We start from the raw sequence: 6,753 nt of genomic DNA, 5'->3' as shown, positions 1-6,753 counted from the left end.
GTGAAGGTAACAGCTTTTTGCGGGTATAGATGCTCTGAAATGTGACGTGTGTATCATCTTCCACATCAGGGATGACTGTTGCCTGAAGTATTACCACGACGAATGCCAAATGCTGATTTTCTGATTCCATCACTCATTCTACTTCTACTGCTGGACATTTATTTATATACTTCCTCATTTATTTATTTATGTCAGAAGAGATCCATGGAGTCTTACTATTCAATGGGTCATGATCTCTCATGATCCTTATTTATTTATTTATTTTTGCGGTACGCAGGCCTCTCACTGTTGTGGCCTCTCCCGTTGCGGAGCACAGGCTCCGGACGCGCAGGCTCAGCGGCCATGGTTCACAGGTCCAGCCGCTCCGCGGCATGTGGGATCTTCCCGGACCGGGGCACGAACCCGCATCCCCTGCATCGGCAGGCGGACTCTCAACCACTGCGCCACCAGGGAAGCCCGATCCTTATTTATCCTGATGCTCAGACTTGGCCCACGGAAGCTCCTTCAAGATGGCTCCTGTGTTGTTCCGACACATTCCCAACATCTTTGGCACTTTCTCACTTTCTGACCCAAGGCATTCCAGGCTCCGCTGTAGTTTCCCTGTGCCGGCTGGAATCAGCCATTTTTCTGGAAGCCCCAGTTCCTTTCAGTGGACAATGGTATTAGAAACCAAGATCTGGGTGCTGTGTGTGCTCATTGCCACTGGACTGCCATTGCTTTTAAGCCCCTTAGTGGGCAGAACTAGGAAACGTATACGCATGCACAGGCACATCTGTTACCTACTTCCCTATCTATACGTACCAAAGGCCGTGAGTTCCTATGGACGTGACTAATTCTAATCCAATACAAAAGAGGTCATTGAAGCTTTCCGCTTTCCATATTTGTAATCTTCCAAGTGTTTGGAACATGGCTCTGCTTATCCACAATGCATTTACTTATTTGCTCAGTTGCCTGTAAGGCAAACCTCCTGGCCATTCAGACCACCTATTTGGCATGAAGACTGCCGGGCCAACCACAGAGACGCCCTCCCCGGCCCAGCCCTGCCAAACTTGCTGGTTGAGCCCCTGAATTCTCAGCTCCCAGCCCCACCAAATGCACCAGTCTCACCAGCCGATCTGACCCAGGAGAAGGAGAAGGGAGATGCTATGTTTTTGCTTTACTGACAAGTGTTATATCTTCATCAGATATTGCTTCCATTATATTTATAAAGCACCACACTTTAACTTGTGTCATTCTTTTTATTCTGAATTCAATGTTTGGGAATGTCCTGGTGGTCCAGAGGTTAGGACTTAGCTCTTTCACTGCAGGCAACCCAGGTTCGATCCCTGCTTGGGGAGCTAAGATCCCACAAGCAGCGGCTTGACCAAAAAAATTTTAAAAACGATAAATAAATAAATAAATAAATAAAAATGAATTCAATGTTGTCTTAAATTAAGATTTACATTTTTAAGCAATTTATTATTTTGGAATAATTTATTTTTAATTAATTAATTAATTAATTAATTAATTTTGGGGGCTGCATTGGGTCTTCACTGCTGCATGCAGTCTTTCTCTAGTTGCGGAGAGCGGGGGCTACTCTTCATTGTGGTGCGTGGGCTTCTCATTGCGATGGCTTCCTGGTTGTGGAGCACGGGCTCTAGATGCGCAGGCTTAGGTAATTGTGGCACATGGGCTCTAGAGCGCAGGCTCAGTAGTTGTGGCAGACGGGCTTAGTTGCTCCGTGGCATGTGGGATCTTCCCGGACCAGGGCTCGAACCCATGTCCCCTGCACTGGCAGGCAGATTCTTAACCACTGCCCCACCAGGGAACTCCTGGAATAATTTTATATTCACAGAAAGAGTTGCAAAGATAGGAGAGTCCCATAAACCCCTCCCCCAGTTTCTCTAACGTAACTATGGTACATTTGTCAAAATTAGGAGCTTAACGTTTGTACATTACTGTTAACTAAGTTCTAGGTTTTATTTGGATCTCACCAGTTTTTCTGTGAACATCCTTTTTCTGTGTCAGGATCTGGTCCAGGACCCCACACTGCATCTGGTCACCATAGCCCCCCGGTGTCCTCTGGTCTGTGCAGGTCTGCAGACTTCCTTTGTCCCTCGTGATCTTGACAGTTGGGTGAGCAATGCTCAGGAATTTGTAGAGTGACCCTTAGCGTGGGCTTCTCTGTTTTCATTGTGTTTAGACAAGGGTTATGGGTTTTCTGGAAGAATATGGAAGTCGCCTTCTTTCTCCCCGCGTCATACGGGGGTACAGGACGTCTTCACTGTGAAGTTACCTTTGTCCCGTTTCCAGACTCTGTTGTTTGGAAGCAAGTGGCTAAGTCCTGTCCACCCTCGAGGCGGGAGGGGGGAGGTTAAGCCCTCACACGCTTTTTGCTTTAGGGTCACTTGTACGTACGACAGTTAAAATTTTATTTTCATGTTTCTTTGGTCATTTCAACTGGTCTTCAGGAGAAAGGAGAGACAGACACACAAACAGAACGTTTCATCTTGGAACAAAAATGTTTACATAATGTTTTGTCATTTTTAAAGTCCCGGAGGACATAAACTTCTTCATCCTTTAAGTGTCCTCCAAACAGAAATTCTCCATGGCTGCACTGTACTCCCACTATCCAGCCAAGCATACGTATTTACATCATTTTCCTATTACTAAATAATTCGGTTGTTTATAACTTTTATCTAAAATAGTTATAAATAGTAACATAAATTATAACTAAAACCGCCATGTACGACTTCCGATGTCAGGTTTTCCAGACATGACTGATTCTTTCCTTGCGTCTGTGTTTGGATGTGATGCTGTGGGACAGTCAGGAAGCACACCCTCCAGGCCTCACACACAAGGCACTCGCCTTGCCTGACGATTACACCCCCTTATCACCTCCCGCCCCCCTCAGAGGAGGGTGCCTCCAGAGAAGTACCTGGGAAGTTTCTCTGAGCTTGTTAAAACAGAATTCTAACAAAGGATTCCGCTAACTAGGATTTAGCAAACTAAATCCTAAATAGGATTCTGGCCACAGAGGATTTTGCTAACTGTGGATCCAGGGGACACTGAGTGCTCGAAATCCAAGGGCTGATGGGGCCGACGCAGGGTCATCTGGAGGTCAGCGAAAGGTCAGATCCTCTCCCCCAAGTTCAAGGGTGTCTCCTCACTGACCTAGAAATCCATTGCATCTAAATGAGCTCTTTGGATGAAAAATCTGAAAGTGGGACCATAAGGAAAAGATACTGAGAAGGATGAGTTTTTCATGGGGGAGAAAGGGGAGGGCTGGGAGGGACGAGGGGGTGCCCTGGTGGGAGGTGTGCGTGGAAAAGCCACCGTGGTGACCAGGAACCTGGAGGTCCCTGCTCGGGGTGCCGGGAAGAACTGGGAGAGAGTAAGGTTGGCGGGGGGGGCCCAGGAGAGGCGGGGCAAGGAGGCAGGGGCCCGGAGGGGTCACACGTGCCTTAGCGTCAGATAAAACCTGGCGACATTCAAGCTATGTTTGAAAAGACCAAATAACTTACTTAGGAATGACTTGTGTTAGAAAGGCACCTGGACTAAGGAGCTACATTTTCTTCATTTGATACCAATTTTAAACCATAAATTATCAAAGGGTCTAGATTCCAAAATGTCTTTTCCATGGAACAGCAGGGAGACGGCCTTAAGCAGACATCTCAGCTTTAAGTACATTTTAAAATGATGAAGAGAGTTTCATTAACCCTTTCTGGAACTTGAAAAGATGCTTTATCACACACAATCACATTACTCTTTAAATAGAATGAAAAACCTAGATTACCAACACTAGAATATAAGAGCAGGGGCCATGAAATTAATGTTGAATAATGAAGCAAGTATGCAAAATAAAGAAATCAAGCTTAAAAGACACAAAACAAAGTTTTTAAAAACGAAAACAATTAATTTAAATTTTTAAAAAACCACAAAAGAAGAAATCAAGCTTGAAATCAAACTTGTAAAATGTGGTAGTGTATTTCTCACTGAACTGGCAAAGAAGAACAGAATTTAATTTTTTTTTTAAGTAGAGGTGGGATTTTAAAACCTCTGAGTCTATGAACCGAGAGTTATAGGCATTTATGAGGTTTTCAAATGAGGCAGAGCCAAGCAGCAAAACAGAGGAGCTTCAGCCCTAAGGTCTGGGAGGCAGGAAAGCCGCTTGGAGCCCACCCAGGTCTGAGCTCCTCTAATGTGATTTGAGGGAGGAGCTGCCAATTCATACTTTTCTTGGGGTCTCTCCCTCGCCACCTGCCAGGAACCTCCATCTTTACAAAGCAGCTCAGAAGTTCTTGGAGATGGAAAACAAATTCAGAAAGACAGCAAGACTCTTATCACTGAACAAAACATTAGCAAGATAAGACTGCGTTTATGATTTAGATGTTCCACTCTTTAAATCTTATGTTAGCAGAACTGGCAGTGGATTAGGAAGCCTGGTAGAATATGCTTTAAAACCAGAAGCATTTTGCTTGAGAAAAGCATTCAACAAACCTCTGTTCTCCAAACTGTCTTCATTGGTCACCCCATTAACAAATGATGCTGGAGCATGCACCCCAGTCTATGCATATCTGTAAGTTACGTGAAACGTGCTAATATATATTATAAAACATAAAAATAGAATTTTTTTTTTTTTTTGGTGGCCCAGCCATGCGGCTCACGGGATCTTAGTTCCCCAACCAGGGATTGAATCCGGGCTCTTGGCAGTGAAAGCGTGGAGTCCTAACCACTGGACCGCCAGGGAATTCCCTAAAACTGGAAAATTTTAAAGGATGACATAAAATAAACTATAAGTATGCTACAATTTTGAGCAGCTCCTGGGGGTCACAATGCACTTTGGAGTTGACTGAACTACTACAGGAATTAATAAAAATATATTCAGCCTGTATTTCAATTCAGAATACAAGAAATGCCAGTTGAAGGAAGAGGATGGATAAATTAATCACATGAGAAGCGTGCTCGTGAGGGACAGGGGATATGTTCTGGCTATTTTGGTTGTGTTTTCTCTTGGTTTGTATTAAATGTTATCACTCACATTTCTAAGTAGAGACCATGGCACTTCAAGTTTGCATTTACTTAAAATGTTAAATTTCAGGGACTTTCCCTGGCGATCCAGTGCTTAGGACTCCGTGCTTCCACTGCAGGGGGCACAGGTTCTATCCCAGGTCAGGGAACTAAGATCCTGCAAGCTATGCAGCACGGCAAAAAAAAAAAAAAAAAAAAAGAAAGGTAAATTTCAACTTAGTTCCCATAGGAAGAGAGCTATGGTAAAGAACAAATGAAAATCCTGTAGAATATTAAGAAAGAAAGAGAGGGAAGGAGGGAGACGTGAGGCAAGGGCTTTGGGGGCAGCAGCACTTGCACACATGTAAGTCACCTCGGAAGAGCAGGGACAGGGTGCAAGGCCATCTGGTCAGGGGTCACCTTGGAAGGGCCAGTGAGCACAGTGCCTCGGGAGCCGTAAACATTGAGAGCCTTGGGCAGGGTGGGTGGAGGCATTAAAATCTGAGCCCGCAGGGGCTTTATGAAGCTTTGCCCATAACAGGAGGGCAGCCTGGGACTCTGACCCCCGGGCGACAGGGCCACATACTGCTCCCTGCCCCTGCCCCACACCCCTTACCTTCTCCTCCATTCTTTTCTCCACCCAGCAGCCTCCTCTCCAGGAAAACCGTCCCAGCTGCTCCAAAACAGTGCCTCACTCTCTGTGCTACTGCCTGCCCGATGCTGCTTCTATGGTGGTTTATCTCGTACTCCATTGCAGTGATTAGCGTGAGTCTCTGACTGGGAGGACCCAGAGGCAGAACACGCCTTCTCTGCAGCCTGTGTTTGCCACAGTGCATGGACCACGCACCCCGAGAAGCTGACTGAGGAGATGCATCCTGAGTGAGGGAGGAGGGGGCAGTGAGATAATCCAGTGATCTCGGCAGTACCTCAGTACCGGCGAGGGAATGTGAAACGTCATTGGAAAGCAGCACAAGCTGCAAAAATTTTATGCTGAAAATATCTTTCTAAACCGTTGCAACCTGATCCCCGTAATTGTGCAAATTTTTTTTTCACACATATAGCAAAGTGTATACACCCTTCCTCCCACTACTAGATTCTACTGTTAACATTTTACTATACTGGCTTTATCACACCTCTATCCAGCTAGCTACCCAGCCCCCTTTCCACTTTCATCTATCTTATTTTTTTAGGTGCATTTTTTTTTTATGTTGGGGGTAGGAGTTTATTAATTAATTTATTTATTTTGGCTGTGTTGGGTCTTCGTTTCTGCACGAGGGCTTTCCCTAGTTGCAGCAAGTGGGGGCCACTCTTCGTTGCGGTGCACGGGCCTCTCACTACCGTGGCCTCTCTTGTTGCGGAGCACAGGCTCCAGACGCACAGGCTCAGTAGTTGTGGCTCACGGGCCTAGTTGCTCCGCGGCATGTGGGATCTTCCCGGACCAGGGCTCGAACCCTTGTCCCCGGCATTAGCAGGCAGATTCTCAACCACTGCGCCACCAGGGAAGCCCCATAATTGTGCAATTTGTCTGCAACACAGACACCTCTGCTGGCCTATTGTATCGAATTCATGTGACTCAAATTAAAATCCAATTGGGCAACTTCCCAGTTAATTTGATTAAAAGAGAACCTTCGTGTGGATAGCCAGCTTCCCAAGGAATTCTCGAATCCATATTGTGGTGTCCAGTTACAGCCTTAGGAGTTTTCAGGGGGCGTTCCCGGGCGGTCCAGCGGTTAGGACTCGGCGCTTTCACTGCAAGGGACCCAG

This window comes from Kogia breviceps, chromosome 16 (assembly GCF_026419965.1).
Source record: "Kogia breviceps isolate mKogBre1 chromosome 16, mKogBre1 haplotype 1, whole genome shotgun sequence".
Classification (NCBI taxonomy): Eukaryota; Metazoa; Chordata; class Mammalia; order Artiodactyla; family Physeteridae; genus Kogia; species Kogia breviceps.
Note: the sequence above shows the minus strand (reverse complement) of the source record.